The sequence below is a fragment of the Plectropomus leopardus genome, chromosome 13, assembly GCF_026936395.1.
Source record: "Plectropomus leopardus strain MGB_pleo_1.0 chromosome 13, ASM2693639v1, whole genome shotgun sequence".
NCBI lineage: Eukaryota > Metazoa > Chordata > Actinopteri > Perciformes > Serranidae > Plectropomus > Plectropomus leopardus.
Genome location: NC_142188.1, coordinates 33,776,440 through 33,794,850, shown reverse-complemented (window position 1 = coordinate 33,794,850; position 18,411 = coordinate 33,776,440). Strand labels below are relative to the sequence as shown.

The 18,411-nt window shown below is 42.2% G+C and overlaps 1 pseudogene; it reads left to right on the top strand.

Annotated features, from left to right (window-relative positions):
- Nucleotides 1-9,637: 9,637 nt before the first annotated feature.
- On the top strand, nt 9,638-10,491 carry LOC148187755 (uncharacterized; annotated as a pseudogene).
- Nucleotides 10,492-18,411: the final 7,920 nt, after the last annotated feature.

Below are 18,411 nucleotides of genomic sequence, written 5' to 3'. Positions count from 1 at the left end.
CTGCTGGTCACCTGTTGCTATTTGTTCATTCACACAGGCCATTCACGGCTCATAGACGACTCATCCCACGGCGCTGAATGTAATGGTGTCTGTTTATGTCAACACGCACAGCTCATTCAAATGAATTTCCGTTTCAATTGTCAGAGCGCTGACGTTAAACAGCTTGCGCGAGGTCTCCACAGGTCATATGAATACAAGTAGCCTCCGGCCTAATTAGAGCATCTTTTTTCTGCAGCCTAAAAAGCAGGGGTCGCATGCAGCTCTCTGCATGGTCGCCACCTCTAATTGCGTCTAATTAAAATCCTCTAGTCATGTTTTCAAACTTGACCAGGTGTGCTCTGAATGGGAGCATTGGTTGCCTTTAAAAGTCTGGTCTCAGACTGGTATCTGCTGGAGAATTGCTTGTGATGGATATACAGAGAGCTGAGGCAGTGCTGGGAACTTCAGTGTGTTACTGCTGACTTGTGTGTGTGTTCATGCGGTCTGGTTTGGGGTTCTTCAATGGTTTTTAAGCATATTCAGCTTTGAAAAGAAGAAAATGTTCCATTAGTTACACCTAAATTCATTAGATTTGTACCTCTTAAAATTCCATGCACTTATTGCAGATGTTTAACTTTTTTTTTAACACTGATTACTGTTTTGTGTGTTTTAGCAGGTAAACACACGTTTGCTTAGTTTTTATGTGTTTGAGCTGCAGCAAAATCCTCCAAACTGTGGACGTTGGATTTTGTAATTGTGAATGTTGAAATCTATAACACACATCTGGGTGACACCGCTTATGAATTTGATCAGTTTGAGTCATGCAGACTCCCATCAAGTCTAAAATGATAATGAATTCATTCTTTACTTTAGTGATCATTTTTCCTTTTTTTTTGACATCTGCCCATAGGAAAAAGTTTGTGCTGTTAAATGAATACAGTGTTACATAACGTGTTATTCTTTTTATTTTGTGTTAACAGCCGGCCACATGTCATGCTAGCCTCTCAGGAGGGGTGCTAAATCAGGCTCCAAATTCAGGCTAAATTTTGGTGATGGAAAAACGACACAGCCATTTAACAGGAATTCCGTGACCTCTGACATCAAGATATTTGAATGAAAATGGGTTCTGTGGGTCCTCATGAGTCTCCCCTTTTCTTACACTTGATGCTAGTCCTGATGAAGACAGTCTGGTAAGAACTTTATAACTGTTTTGGAATACAAAGTAAGAGTACCTGAATACATTTATATTTTTTACACCTGAATAAAAAATGTGATTAATTAAAATTAATTATTGAAATTCTATAATGAATTGCAATTTTAAAGAAAAGTTTTTGTTCACATTTCCATTTCATTGCTGACAATGACAATATTATTATTTTATTATAAATTTGCATTCATTATTATATACATTTAATTTTAGTAGCAGCATCATTATTAACAATACTTTTAATTATCACTTGCAACAGTTGCCTGAGACAATATTATTGTTATTTTCTGTATTGTTTGTTTAGCAGTTCCTTGTGTCATATTAAATCAAAAAATGAAAAATAAAATCACACTAAATGAATTCAGTGTTGGGTGCAGAATGAGCTCAGATAATCAGTGCAGATGTTTAAGGTCGCTCAGCAGTGTTTTGAGTCACAGACAGCTCTTATTGATAATTTATTTTAACATTTTTCTTTTTAACATTTTTTTCTTTTTCAAAAATGTAAATATGTCTGAAAATGAACATTAACGAGAGTCCAAAATATCCAGCAAAGATAAATCAGACAATAAAAAAACCCACAAAAAAAGGGGAAAAAAAACAATCAATATAACCCTTTTAAACCCGGAGCGACATCACTTTTCTTGTGCTGCTTTGAGATGCCTTTCACAAGTATTAAAACCTCTGAACCTAGAGCAAATCGGTGCGATTTCTTTTGAAATCATGGGAAAAAAAGACAATGAGCAACTTGGTAAAAATTGCAATGAATTGCAAGAAATTTGTGGATCTAGAAAATTATTCTTAGGTAATTCTTAGGTAAATTCTTTCCTTAGGTAGGAAAAGATTTCATAGAAAAAAGCAAGGGAAAAACAACACTTATAATTATCATAATTACAAATTTAAATTGTGAAACAGAATTTCATCATTTTAAGCACTTTCCCAAGTCTTGTACTCTACTGTCATTTTTTCTTCCTTTTTTTCTAATTTTCAGTTTATTTTCTTGTGCTTTTTTGTGATTTTTTTTTTTACATTTTTTGGGTCACATCTATTATTGCTCATTGACCTCTATCCTTGTTTTTGAAAGAAATCAAGTCAATTTGTGGAGGTCTCAAAGGAGTAAATTACAGTGAACAGCACTTATGAGAGGCTGACTGTTACCCATGAATCCCAGTGCCACAATGTGAGGTAGATGACCTTTGCTAAACCACTATGCCTTCTTTGTGTATGTTAACATTGAAACATATACATATCTGTTAATAGCTATTATTTAATAGCTTAGCATTGTATATATACATGCATGTTATTGTAGGCACAGTATACAATGTGATATGCAATGTTAAACAATATATTTAGTAGGGGGGTCTCTGTTTCATCTAACTTTCAGTGAAGGGGTCTTGGCCTGAAAAAGACACTCGTCTTAGATGTGCTGATGGCATCTGTAGTTTAGACCCACATCGCACTGCAGTAACAATTACTGTCACCTCCTTACAGACAGTGATACTTTTAACTTTTTATTCTTGGGCAATCTGTAAATTAGAAGTCCATTTATGTCAGATCAAATATTCCGGTCTTTTATGACCTCATTTGAAAACTAATATGCAATATGCTAAAATATGCAATTGTTTCTGTGTAAATATGACAAAAAGGGTTTAACATAAAGTGCAGGGCTGTAAACATTTATCCAATTTGCTGAAGAAACTTGAATGTGGCCTATACTATGCAGCACAAATACTGTATACTGGGCACTATTGTTGTATTTGATGAAATCAAACATAACTTATTACTGCAAATAACTCATGAATTTCAATCCTTATTTTCAGTCCTAAATATTACAGGACGAATGTTAGACTAAATACATGAAGTGACTAAAAAATAAATAAAAAAAACAGAATTACTTTACAAATTGCCATTCATTGTGTCGTATTTAATATTATAATATTGAATAACAGTTGATATTGTCTATGTTAAGTTAGCAATGTAATGCATTCCCCACAATTAAAACTTTAAATATTTTCTATTGTAATTCAGAAACACTTTGAGGAAGCTAAAAATCTGCGGATGCAACTCAATAATACAAATGTAGATTACAGTTCTGAGTATATTCGTTTTTATTTTACTATTTCTCTTTGATAAGTTACTAAAACAACTTGGTAGCTAATTCAGCCTTTTGGGATCTCTTTGTCTTTGCCATAATCTAATACCTCCATAGCAACAGCCTGCAGACCGCCAGTCTGCCTCCAGTTTCTACACTTGTACTACCCTCTAGTGATGCACACTGAGTACTGCAGCTTCATTTCCATCACAGCATGCAGTTTACTGAGCAACCTTAACATCCAAGTGTAGTAAAAGAGAGATTTAATCTCTTATTATGTTTCATAACACATGTAACACCAAGCAAAATACGATATACAACTTCCACCAAGCTGTTACAGGTGTACATACATACCAGAACTGAGGCACATTTTATTTATCCTCACAGATGTTGTGGCAAGTAAAAAGGAAGACTGTGACGACCTGCTGGTGATCTCAATAAAATAGAAATGTAAATGTGCTTAACTATAATTAACAGCCAAAAAGGTGGAAACTTTGAAAGGCAACGCCCCTCACATGGTGAGTCCCACTGACTCAGGGCAGCTGTGGTTCATAGGCACAGTGGGTCTAGTCAGAAGGTGGGTGGTTTAAACCCTGGCTCTTCCAGTCAATGTGTCGAAGTATCCTTGGGCAAGATTCTGAACCCCAAATTGCATCCTGAAGCTGTGCTATTAGTTAGTATGTGTGTGTGAATGGTTACTGAGTAGCAGGTGGCACCTTGTACAGTAGCCTAGCCACCAGTGTGTGTGTGTGTGTGTGTGTGTGTGTGTGTGTGTGTGTGTGTGTGTGTGTTTGTGTGTGTGTTTAAATGGGTGAATGTGACATGTATAAAAGCACTTTGAGTGGTCGCAAGACTAGAAAAGGACTGTGCAAGTGAAGTCCATTTGTCATTTTACCATTTACTTGAAGTCTGAGACACATGTACAGGACCTCTCAATGTCCTCTACAAAAAAGGCTAATTGGACGATTCAGGCCTCTGAGATAGATTCTTTGCTCTTTTGCATAATGTGAAAAACAGTAATATGAATATATTTTTTGTGATTTTGACTCTATCAGCACCAGTTTTTCTTCACATGCTTGTTAGACTGAGTTACACAAACCTACTATAAATGAGTAAGATTGCTGGGGTGTTTGCTTTTCACCTGCTCCACCTCATCTCCACTTATGTTGACAGGGTGTGTGTCTTTGCCTTCTTCTTTCTAAAATCAATAATCAGCTCCTTGGTTTTACTGACATTGAGCAGTAGGTTGTTGTCTGTGCACCACTCTGCAATATTGGTGATTTCCTCCTGGTATGAAATCTCATCCTTGTTTGTAATACAGCCAATGATGGTGGTGAACAGGAGGGGACTGAGCACACAGCCCTGGGGGGCTCCGGTGTTGAGCACTAATGTAGAGGAGGTGTGCCAATCTGTACTCTCTCGGGTCTGCATGTGAGGAAGTCCAGTATCCAGTTACAGTATTACAATTTTTAAATCTAAATGTTAAATGTTATATCTAAATGTTATATCTTAAATCCTAATGTTAACTGTTATATTTAAATGTTATGTTAAATCTATATGTTGACTACTGGAGAGACAGTTGGCAGCTTGGAAAGACAGCACCAGGGGTGGGGAAGGTCGGCAGCCCAAACCGCTTCCTCCGAGAAGAGTAAACCCACCATCAAGCTACAGATCGACTCCTGGAAAAATCCCCCAGGGGAGCCCGAGGGTGGGGGGGTATGAGAACCCCAACCTGATGGACCAAACGCTAACAACAATTGGCTATGGAGAAACGACTACGACCGCAATGTGCAGATGCGGGAAAATCTGAATGAACAGCCGAGGCCTCAAGATTCACCAGGCCGGGAAGAAGTGTTTGGAGGGAGAGGACATGACACAGTGCACAGATACGGCATCTGATGAGATACAAGAGGAGCTGGGCCAGGAAGCAACCCATAGAGCCTAATAATAATAATAATAATAATAAAAATAATAATAGAAAAAATAAAATTAAAAAAAAGAATTCCCACGGCGGGACGGGCAGTGACCCACAGCCCCCCCAGCCACATAGCGGCAGCCCCCAGCAGGGAGAGCCCAGGCACGGCCAGTATAGTGTCCCAAACAATCAACTCCCAGAGGGCCAGAGAGAAAACTTTTGTGTTGTTGTTGTTTTTGTTGTTGTTTGTGTTTGTTTCTGTTTTCTTTGTTTCTTGTTTGTTAATTAAGTATATATAATAAAGTTGCATGTCCTCTCATGGGTGGAAGACTCCCAGCCCACCAGTAGAGGTTCTGTCCAACACCAGGAAAAAAAAAATTAGAATTGTAGATAGTAGTAGTATTGAATGGGCAGTAATAGAGGTAGAAATGGAGTAAATAACCAGAGCCATTAGAAAATAAATAAATAAATAAATAAAATAAGAACAACTGAAAACACCATGTAGTAATAATAATAATAATAATAATAATAATAATAATAATAATAATAATAATAATAATAATAATAAATAACAATAAGTATAATCATAATAATATCAGCAGCAACAAAGAGAATGCAAAAAGCGGGAAAAAGGGAATTATATATATATATATATAAAATAAAAATAATAAGAATAAGAATAAGAATAAAAATACAAGTGAAAAAATATGAAGGAGAAAATAAATATAAAAATAACGATAATGTAAGTAATAATAATAATCGGATAATGCACTTTGTGTTGTGGTTAGTAGGAGTGTTGAACGGACAATGGTAATAGTAATGGAAAAAAGGACAAAAAAAAAAGAATGAAAAAAAGAGAAAAGAAAAAGTTTACATTAATAATTTCAGCCATTAATTTGGAGGAGAGGCTTAACATAAGAAGGAATAAATAAATAAATTAAAAATAAGAGTATACACTGAAATAGAAAAATAGGAAAAAAAGAAGAAAATGAATCATGTTGTCACTCAGTAATAAGGTAAAAATAAATAAATAACAACAATAATAAGTCTAAGGGAGAAAAAAATGACCCTTTATTGTGAAAGAAGGGGAGGTGAGAAGGAAAATATGAAAAATAATAAATATAAATAAAAATAAATTGACTGTACCTCTAATAGGGTAAGACAAAAAATAATAATATCGACAATGAGGAGAAGTAGAGAAAGAATAAAAGTATAAGAGTAATTAAAGAAAAGGACCAAGAAAAAGGAGGAGGTGTGGAGGATTATGAAAAAAAATACTATCATCAAAGGGTTATAATAGTAGTAATAATAATAATAATAATAATAATAATAATAATAATAATAGTAATAATAATAATAATAATAATAATAATAATAATAATAATAATAATAATAATAATAATGGAGGATTGTTTGGATTTCCAGTTTTAAAAGATTATTTTTTTGGTAATAGAGAAATGAGTAATAGGTTTCTGTGTTTGGTTGGAATGGTGAGTTTTGTTAAGTCTCCCAAGCAATCAAAGCAAGAGTTTTTCAGTGACTGCTCACCAGAGTGAGTGGACGGGGTGACAGTCCAAAGTGGCGTGAAAGTAATTATCTGTGTTACCCATAGTGCATCGTGAGCAGGTGTCTGTTTTGGTTAGTCCCATTTAAAACATTTTCCCTTGGGTGATGTGTACTCTGTGGATAGATTTGTATTGTATGAGTTGGAAATTAATGTTGGTAGTCATTGAGAAGATATTTTTATTGATTTGTATCCAGAAGTCGGGGTCAGGAGGGAGAGACAAGTCATTTTCCCATTTTGTGGTTGGGAGTGATTTGATGAGGATATGATTTTGTGAAGTTTTGAGGTTATTTTTGGGGGCTTGTGATAGACACAATTCCGTAACTTAATTGAGAAGGTTGTACGTTGTTATTGGTTATGTTAATTTTAGATTTAATTAAGGATTTCAATTGTTGGTAATGTAGGAATTGATCCCTCCCAATCCCATACTTCTGGATTATTGTGTTGAATGATATGAACTGGTTGTTTGCGCATAGGTGATGGAGGTGAGTGATGCCCTTTTGTTGCCATGAGGGAAAGTGGATAGGAGTGTTGTGCAGCTGGAAGTCAGGATTGTGCCAAATTGGAGTATGTCTTCATGGTGCTAGTGATAATTTGATAATTTGATGTGTTTTCCAGCAGGCTGTCAGAGCTGTAAAGATTGAGATGTTCTTGAAGTAGTCCAGTTTCTTAACTGATTGCGGTTAAAACGGGAGGCCTGTGAGTTACGTGGGTTTACATTGATTTTGTTCTATTTCTAGCCATAGGTTATTGAAGTTTTGCTTTTGGGGCTATTTGAATAAGTACTGCATCTGGCTTGAGAGGAAGTTGTGAAGGACGTTTGGAGCATCTAGGCCACCATTCGATTTGGTGTTCTGTAATGTTGAGAGTGAGATCTTAGGTTATTTATTGTTCCGATAGAATTGGGGTGTTAGTGAGTTGAGTGATTTAAACCATTTGTCTGTGGGAGTGATGGGAAGCACTGAGAGTAAGTAATAGATGTAAGAGTCTGCAGATGTTGTCTAAAGCATGTTTGTTTTTGATGAAGCCTGTTTGGTTGGGATGAATTAGTAGTGGGGTGACTGTTTCTATCCTTGTTGTTAATGTTTTTGTAATAATCTTAACTTGAAGGATGGGTTTAGTCTTTATTGGGTTTTAGTAGCAGTGTCATTGCGCAGTATTCATATGTGTGGGTATGGTGGATGTAGTTTTGATTTCTGTGGATACTGTGAAATAATGGTGATAAAATGTTCCAAAAATGTTTGTAAAATTTTGCAGGAAATCCATCAGGTCCAGATGATTTATTGTTTGGCATTTTATTCAAAGCTTTATGTGGTTCATCAGTGGTGAGTGGTTCATCTAAAGAGTTAGCTATTTCTGTTGGTAGCATTGGAAGGTCCAGTTTATTTAAAAATGTGTCTATTTCTGGTTGGCTGGGTTCATTGTCTGGGGAGTAAAGATCATTGTAGAATTTATGGAATATGTTGTTTATATCCTGTGGATTGTGGGTGATGGTGCTTGTGGAGTTAATTATGGATGGAATGATTGCTTTTTCTTTTTTGTGTTGTAGGAGATTAGCCAGATATTTGCTTGATTTGTTACTGTATTGGAAGTTTTTAATATTTGAGCTGTTGGATGAGGAACTGTGGGGTTTTTTTGTGGATAATGGTTTCTAGTTGTGATTTAAGTTGCGTTAGTTCATTTTGTTTTTCTTCATTGGGGTTATTGGCCACTAATCTTTTCTGGTTTCCCATAAAAGAAATGGTGACATTTCTGGAGAGTTGTTCATCTCCAACTGGTGTCCAAAACAAGGTCTACAAGAACTGTCTTTTGCTACGCAAGTGACTGGAAGATCCTGAGAGTCATATAGAGGAGAGGAAAGGTGGCACAGCAATGGAGATTTGCTATAGGAGTTTGGATCCCTAACGGGGGGACTCCAAGAGGATCGACCAGCTCAGAATAATCTTGCTGCTGAGCTTGGAAGGAGAGATCTTCAGCATATTAGCAAGGCGGCTGGCTGACTTCCTCTAAAGTAACAAGTACATGGACACGTCGGTGCAAAAGGGAGGAATCTCTGGGGTGCTGAGGTGTCTAGAACACACTGCTTAGGTTAGACCTGGCCAATGAGTATGGCTCCATTCCCCACAAACTGTTCCAGACAGCCATGACCAAACACCATGTGCCACACAGCATCACAGATGTAATTAAGAGCTTGGGCAAGGTCTTCGATAGCAGCCTCAAGGACTCCTCATCTGTGCAGGCAACCTGTCAGGACCTAGACAGCTGGCTAAGTTCAGTCGACAGATTTGCGATCCCAGGCAAGTTCAATGCATGGATATAGCAGCATGGTATATTGCCAAGGTTACTTTGTTCTACGAGGTCCCAATCACCACTGCAGCTGTCTCGGGAGATGGTTGGGGTTGCCCAGAAGCCTCATCGCCCTCTACAGGAAGAACACAAAGCTCCGGTTGGCCCTGAAGTCTCTGGAAGAGGAGTGTAAGGTTACATGGACAAGAGAGGTGCTGATGTACAGAATCTACAGAATACAGAAAGTGACCCAAAGGTGGCCCTGGCAGGAGTGGCAGTATGGTAGAAGGTAGAAGGGTAGAAGGTCGATTTATTGGTCATCTTTTAAATAAAGTTTAAAAAACAAAATTTCATTTGTCCTTGTATCTACTACATCTTGAGTTGGAGTTGAAGGTTGAGTTAATTAAAATCGAAAGCTACTATGAAGATTCCATCCGGTAGCTTGGTGACGTTGCTGCTGATGGCATCATTCAAGTCCTGCAGTTCATTTTTTGAATTTGCATTGGAGTCCCTTGTCCAAATGGCCCCCACAAGGTCAATCCCTCCAGTGCAACAGCTTGATCCAGGATGTCAGGTGTTAACCATGTCTCTGTGAAGATGTGCGCAGTCCCAGATCTCCTGTGGAGTGCTCAGGGTTATGTAATGGAGGCAGAGTCACGACTGTGCTACAGAGATCTCCTGGGTGTGGTGGCGCATAGCAGAGCAGTTTTGGGAAATGTTCCCCATACTTTGGCACAAAGAGTGCAAGGGTAAGGAGAAGTGGAGGCAGATCCAGGAGGAGGTGAGGGCAGCTGTGGAGGAAGGTCGGTCAAGTAGAGCAACTGGTTTGAGGAAGCAAACTTGGACTTGCCAGTTGTAGGTCATGGACCACAAAGTCACCTGGACAGATCTACGGCAGGTTGATCCACACTGCATTACCCTCCTGACTCAGGCAGTGTACAATGTCCTGCCTAGCCCAGCAAACCTCTTTACCTGGGGAAATGTGGAAACCCCGAACTGCCCACTGTGCTTAGCAAGAGGAACATTGGAGCACATTCTGAGCTCCTACCCAAAAGCACTCGGCCCAGGCCGATACACCTGGTGCCATAACCAGGTGCAGAAGCCATCCTCAGGTGAATCAGCAGCTGCAGCGAGTGCACAAGACCACCCGTGCAATTGCTTTTGTCAAGGCAGAGGAGCAGCCACAGGCAGGACAGAAGAAGGTGGCAGCAAGGATCCTGGCTACAACCCAGGACTGGAAGCTCTCGGTGGACCTGTAGAAACAACTGAGATTCCCCCAGCACATTGTTGGCACCACTCTGAGGCCAGATATCTGCCTGGTCTCAGAAAACTCCAAGAACATCATCATCATGGAGCTGACCGTGCCTTGGGAGGACCGCTTGGGGGAGGTGCATGTAAGGAAGAGAACAAAAGCAGAGCTACTGTATAAAGAACACCACCTAAGCAGCTGAGAAAGCCTTGAGATGGCTCTGGATCCGGAGAGGAGATCCATGGGGACAGTGAATGCCACCTGACCACAAGCCCCAGTCTGATCAACTGTGGCAGGGTCACCTGGGCGAGGGTGTCTGATGTTGAAAGACCCAAAACACCCAATAACCCCAGGTTACATCATTGATGATGTGCTCAGGTGTATCGCGAGATGTATTTAAGAACTAACTGTTATATCTAAATGTTACATGTTAAATCTAAATGTTAAATTTTATATATAAATGTTATATCTAAATGTTAATTGTAAAATATAAATATTTATTGTTAAATGTAAATGTTAAATACTATATGTAAATGTTAAACATTGAATCTAAGTATTATATCTTAAATCTAAATGTTAAATGTTATATCTAAATGTTATGTTACATATTAATGTTAAATATTATATGTAAATGTTAAATGTTATATCTAAATACTAAATCAAAATGTCAAGGTACTTATCAAAATAAGAGCTTAATGTATTGATACAAATGATCAGTCACTTGTTGTTTCCTGCAGGTATGTATTAGCGGATTAGCAGAGCATATTGGTACGACTGTTTTGACTGTAGACTTTCTGCAAATTCAGCATTAGTGATGGGATCTACCACAGAGACATCACAGCACTCAGTAAATTTCTTTTCTAACAGGCGTTGCATATACAGGTTGGTAGACTGTATTTGGTTTGTTTAGCATGCACGTTAAACTACAGTAACTAACGTCAGACCAGTAAGGGTATGCTATGTTAGGTTTATGTAGCTAGTGAAAAAAAGACTTCATACTAAAGCACATTTGTCTTGTTTTTTTGCATAACCTAACAAAGCTTACCCCTTCTGGGCTGACATTAGAATCATGACATTTAGATGTAACATTAGATGTAACATTAAAGGGTTTCATATAACATTTAACATTTAGACTTAACATATAACATTTAGATATAACAATTAACATTTATATTTAACAGTAATAGCTCTAAATGTGATTAAAAAATGACTGTGAAATAATCAAACCTCTTTTTAATAACCTTGCACAACTTCACAATCAACGCCAAATATTGTAAAGGGCTGAGCTTGGTGGGAAAAAGGCCATAACTGTAGTTGGGTGAAAGCAATCCCGATTAATCTCAGCAGAGACATCCTGCATTTAGTCCTAAACATGCACACCAAGTTTCATTAATATCTGCAAATAGGGACGAAATGGTGGGCCTTTGAGTGGGCAGTTACAGAATGCTGCATACATTGTAGCATTAAAATAAATGTGATACATCTCTCTCCTGCTTTAAACAAAATTAAACCAGCTGACAAGATTTTGCTCAACTTGTGAAGCCCAAATCTCGCTCACTGTTGCTTGCCACTTTGATTTTGACAATTGAGCTGCTCCCTTCTGTTGGCCAAAAAATGTGCTTAAACCAAAAATTGCCGCTTGCGGATCATTTAGGGTTCACGCCCTAAAGTGATAGAACCCTATTGTGTTTACACTGGTTTATGGACATTGTGCTGGTTTATTATTGAGTGTCAAGCCCTAAATGGGCTTTGTGGGACTGAGAGATACATTTCTACTATAGAGATGAATGATTACTTGAAACACATGATTATAGATTAATCAAAACACTTAGCAAATGGCAGGGTTTAGCAGTTAATTTGCCATAGCTCATTAACAAATTTTTTAGTCATCATACATCTTGATAGATGTTGTTCAATGTTGAAATATTGGTCAAAAACCTACCAAATAGTTTTTTTGTCCAACTCATAGCGCCACAACTGCAACAATGTATGTGTTTACCTAAAATGTACACCTAAAATCCCAGTGGACAGATTTTCACCAGATTTAGTGCACATGCTCTGGGGCCAAGAAGTAACTAAGATCTGAAGTGCAATATTAATTGGCGAATGTGGCACAATTAGCATGATCTACTATAATAGTAATAACAATGGCAGGACTTTTATTGTGCTGTGGTTGAAATGATGCAGGCATTGTAATGGTGGGATAAGTAAGAGATCGGTCTCACCCTTCCCGACAGACTTAGATTTGCCGAAATGTCTTTGCATAGCTTTTAAAAGCCCCAGACTCGGTCACTGCAGCCAGCAGCTTTGTTTCTGTGGAATTGAGCCATCTTTCTTTTAAGGCTTAAAAGAGCTGAACCCGCTATTACAGCTTGCGGCTATATTGCGGCTATTATTTTGTTTTTGGTATGCTACTCTTTTATGCATTTTTAGTAAACTGTAATGAGCTAGAGACATGAAACTTATGGCCAAATATTTGGATATGATGTGCGGTTTCCAATGAATATGCCAAAATCATATGCTGTTGCTATTACTACTGCTCAAGAATGAGATTTTGGAGGGCATATGCCCCTCATACTGTAATTTCAGTTTACTTGGAATTCTGGCACACATGCCCTGCTCAATGTGCTCTCTGAAAAGCGTTATGGATTTTTTTTTTTTTAATTTGAAAAACTGTTAGATTAATAGACTTTTCTTCATTTTGACCCCAACAAAACCAAATTTGCTAACAGCCTTGTGGGACTGAGATACACTTTTGTGCAATAAAAAAGCCAGATAAGTCAAAAAACATGGCCAACATAAATTGAAAACCTTTGCAAATGGCAGAGCTTAGCAGCCATAACTCATTATTGATTTGTCCAATTATCATAGACCTTGTCCATTCAATACATGTTGGGGAATGAGCGTGCCAAAGCATTTTGAGCTCAACCCAAGGAGTTGCCAAAAACCCTCACACCAATTTTCATTCACATCTGAACAGAAGGCGGTACTTTGAGTATGCAATTATTGAAATGCTGATAAAATTGAAGTAATGATGATACAAGTGTGTGCTTGGTCTCACTATTTTTGGACAGAATGAAACCAGCTGAAGTGAATTTTCTCAGCTTTGTAAAGCCTGAAACCCACTTGCTGTTAGTGGCTTTAATTGGGGACAGCTTTGTAACTTCCTGTTAAATAAGGAGTGATTTAAACCAGTGGGATTGCCATTTGTGGCTATATCATGTATGTGCATAATTTCCAGTCACCTTTCTCTTACCTCTGCTAAATTTAGACTAAATGTATGCCCATATAACTATTTTGTGAGCTTTGGTGATTATTTTTGAGGGTGGCATTAGACGGTGGTGCTGTGTGGCTGTGACTGACTTATCAGGAAGAGGAAATCAACTCACCGATTTATAAATTCTCCTCCTGCTAACTCCCCTATTGCTGGCTAGTTCAAGGTTTTGAAATGTCAACATCAGTAAACATTGAGGAAAAGATAGCGAGGGTAAGCACCAGACGAACTAAACAGACCTGGTAAATAGACCTGCACTTGTATAGCATTTTACTAGTCATTTTGACCACTCAAAGTGCTAGCATCTTGCTAGCCATTTAACAGGCATTGGATAATAAACTGGACAAATGCCGTACAGCACTGTACAGGCACTGTAATGTCCTTTGATTCACCAAAACATGGCTAAATCCTGGACAGTGCTATTTAAGCAGGTGACTCTGTTTCTATATGTATGTTTGAAAGAACAGAGGACTCTGGTGAGACATGAGGAGGAGCTGCTTTATGGTAAATACGGACTGGTATGACAGCAGAGTGCTGTCCTGTTTCTGCTTGCCTTGTGCCACAAGAGGAATAAATGCTCTGGATTACTATTGAGTGGGTAGGTTATTAACATACAGAAATTTGAACAGAGAGACTGTAGATATGCATGGGGAGGATGTAAATGATATTGTAGGAAAGCAGCTGTGTGGAGATATTGTAAGTTTAAGAATCATTAATGATATTTGTGGTGAGAGTATCATTGCAAACAAACAAAAGGGCAGGCTGTACAGGGTGAGAAGGGAAAAAAAACAAGACTAGCTACAAGAGGTGGAAGAATGAATATTATATTATCTAATTGTATAGTCAGGGAGACTAATCAGTTTTTGATGGATAAAGGAATACAAACAAAAAGAAAATAGAAGAGTAAAATAGTCCACAACTTTTTACATCTGTTTCAATATAAAAACATGAAACGGGGTGTGTATGAACCCAGATGCAGTACGCTAACACTCAAAGTCAGTTGGTAATAACTTTTATTATAACCAACACGAATAAAGTTCAGCTCACAAATGTTCAGTCCGTTCTTCGGGTGAATTACCCCAACAATGTCTCTGGGAATCCAACGAGATGAAGACAAGCTGGAACCAACCGTGGCTGGAGAGCAGAAACCAATGTAGCTCGGGAAGCCGACACGTGGGGCAGCGTTGTCGGGGATAACGCTGGGTCGTGGTCGGGGACAGGCAGAGGATCCGTAGCCGAGGAAACAGTCCGAGAATGCAACGGTACCGTCGAGGAGCAGGCTGAAGGATGGTCGAGCGGGGAGGTCTTTGCCAGTGGAGCCGTCAGGATTGCAGAACGCCGAAGCGAAGCACGTGGTCAGGGACAGAAGGCAGGTAGGTACACCGGGTAGCAGGCACGGAGGGTTGGTCGGGAACAGGCTGAGTCGGCAACAGGTAATCTGGCAAAGGAACGCTGGAAAGTCATGCATGGCAGAGGAACAATCTGGCAGTGAATGAATGTGTGCGAGTGTCTTAAGTACTGGACTGATTGATGATGAGCTGCAGCTGTGGGGGAGAGCAGACTGCAGCAGTGGGCGTGGCCAGCAGAAAGAGCAGGTCAGAGTGAGGTGAATGGAAAAGTACTGGCAGTGAAGGGAAGGAGGAGAATGCAGGAACCATGACAGAACCCCCCCCCCAAGGGACGGCCCATGACGTCCCAAACCCAAAGTCACAGAAGCCGGGAGGGCGGAGGGGGCCCGGAAGGAGGTCAGAACTCCTCGGACCCGCAGAAACCATCTCGTCGACGTCGTCGTAGTCGTCGTCGTCGCCGTCATCAGAAGGAGGATTCCCCACCGGCGGCGGCAAGGAACCCCCGGAGGAGGACCCCAACCCAGAAGGTCCAGGGGCAGGAGACGGAGAACGGGCAGGAACGGAAGACCCACGGCCAGGAACTGCGCGGGACGGCTGGTCCGGATGGAGCCGATGGAAATCCACGATGAGCTGGCGGTCCAGAACCTGCCGAGCCGGGACCCAGGACCGCTCCTCCAGACCGTACCCCTCCCAATCGACAAGGTACTGGAGGCCTCTGCCGCGGCGCCTGGAACGAAGGAGCCGACGGACCGTGTAAGCCGGGGCCCCATCAATGATCCGAGGAGGAGGAGGCGGCTGAGAGGCAGGCTGCAGAGGACTCTCCCGGACCGGCTTGATCTTGGAGACGTGGGAACGAGGGGTGAATTCTCATGGCACGAGGCAGCGTCAAACGGACAGCCACGGGGTTGATGACCCTCTCAATGGGAAACGGGCCGATGAACTTGGGAGCCAGCTTGCGGGAATCCACCCTCAGCGGAAGGTCCCTGGTGGCCAACCAAACCCGTTGACCCACCCGGTAGGGGGGAGCCTGGGAGCGGCGCCGATTGGCACGCCGAGGTGTAGCGACCTGTGGCCAGAACAGCGTGGCCCTGGCTCGGTTCCAAGTCTGGCGGCAGCGACGGATAAAGTCCTCCACCGAGGGGTAAACCGTCTCCCTCTCTTGGGCGGGAAACAGAGGAGGCTGGTACCCATAAGCACACTGGAAGGGGGAGAGGCCAGTGGCAGAGCTCTGAAGGGTGTTGTGGGCAAATTCCACCCACAAGAGCTGCGAAGACCAGGAGGCGGGGTGAGATGAGGCCATGCAGCGTAGCGCCGTCTCCATCTCCTGGTTCATCCGTTCTGTCTGTCCATTGGATTGGGGATGGTACCCGGAGGACAGGCTGGCGGATGCCCCCAAAAGTCGGCAGAACTCCTTCCAGAAGGCTGAGGCGAACTGGGGCCCCCGATCGGAGACCACATCAGAAGGGATGCCGTGCAGTCTGATCACATGCTGGAGGAGCAACCCCTGCAGTCTCTTTGGCAGAGGGAGCTTGGGCAAGGCACCAGATGCGCCCATCTTGCTGAACCGATCCACCACTGTCAGGATTGTGGTGTTGCCTCCTGACAGTGGCAGACAGTGGCGAAATCCAGAGCGATGTGGGACCATGGGCGATGAGGAACAGGAAGTGGATGCAGATGACGGCTGGAGCCTGGCAGAGAGGTCTACATTGATTACAGACCCGGACAGGAGTTCACAAAGTCTTTGGTGTCAGTAACCAATGTGGGCCACCAGAACCGTCGTTGCAGGACCTCTCTAGTGCGGGTGATCCCAGGATGACAGGTGAGGCGAGAAGAATGAGCCCACTGTAGCACCTCTGATCTGAACCCCTCAGGGACGGTTCTGGGGACATGAACTGGGACCCGGCTGTTGTTCCAGGGCCGACAGGATACGTTCCTCGATCTCCCATGTGAGGGATCCCAGGAGTTGGGAGGCAGGAAGGATGCGGTCAGGGAGAGACTCTCCTCCTCCTCCAGGAACTGGCGGGACAGGGCGTCAGGCTTGATGTTACGGGACCCTAGGCGGTATGAGAGGGTGAGCGAGAAGTTGGCGAAGAGGGCCCAGCGGCCCATGCAGAATTGAGTCTCTTTGCAGTTCGGATGTACTCCAGATTCTTATGATCAGTCCACACGAGGAATGGAACCCTGGCACCCTCCAGCCAGTGTCGCCACTCCTCCAGCGCCCAACTTAACCGCCAGGAGCTCACGGTTACCGATGTCATAGTTGCGCTCACGAGACAGGCGCCGGGAGAAGAAAGCGCAAGGATGCAGCTTCCCATCCTTCCCCGAGCGTCGTGAAAGCACTGCTCCCACCCCCACATCCGAGGCGCCGACCTCCACCACGACTGTCCATCAGGATCGGGGATGAGGGAGAATGGGAGCAGAGCTGAAGCGCCCCTTGAGGTGTTCGAAGGCGTTGTCAGCTTCAGAAGACCAGCGGAACCGAACCTTGGAAGAGGTAAGCGCCGTGAGGGGGGCTGCCACCGTGCTGTACCCCCGGATGAATCTTCTGTAGAAATTGGCGAATCCGAGGAAGCGTTGCAGCTGCTTACGGGAATCGGGAACAGGCCATGAGGTAACGGGCGGAGACCTTAGCAGGATCCATCTCCATACTGTTGTGACTGATGATATAGCCGAGGAAGGAGACAGAGGATGCATGGAAGTCACATTTCTGCTTTACAGGGAGTTCTTGAGGAGGCGCTGCAAACAGTCTGCACATGATGGGCCGTGTTCTTGTCTGGAGCAGAAAATATCAGAATGTCGTCCAGATAGACAAACACAAACTTGTTAAGATAGTCTCTGAGGACGTCATTAATCAGGGCCTGGAAGACTGCGGAGCACATTGAGTGAGCCCGAAGGCATCACCAAATACTCATAGTGTCAGTAAATATTGAAGGCCGTCTTCCACTCATCCCCCTCACGGATGCGAACCAAGTGGTAGGCGTTACGTAGATCAAGTTGCGTGAAGATGGTGCGCCCCTTGCAGTAACCTCGAATGCTGATGCTATGAGAGGAGGGGGTAACGATTCTTAACAGTGATCTCGTTCAACCCCTATAGTCAATGCAGGCGGTGGAACCGTCCTTCTTCCCCACAAAGAAGAACCCGGCCCCGGCAGGAGATGAGGACGGTCGGATGAGACCGCTAGCCAAGGAGTCTCTGATGTAGGTGTCCATGGCCTCTCTCTCTGGTGCGGAGAGAGAGTAGAGCCGACCCTTCGGAGGGGCCGCTCCAGGAAGAAGGTCGATGGCACAATCAGGAGCCGGTGGGGGCGGCAGGGAGGTGGCCCTGGCCTTGTCAAACACCTCTCCGTGGTTGTGGTACTCCGTGGGTACCCTGAGAGATCTGGAGGCGGTGCAGGAACGGGAAATCCCCTTAGAAGACTCCCTCCACTGAAGACAGGTTTGCTGACATGACGGACTCCATGCCACAATCGAACCGGTGGACCAGTCAATGTGGGGATTG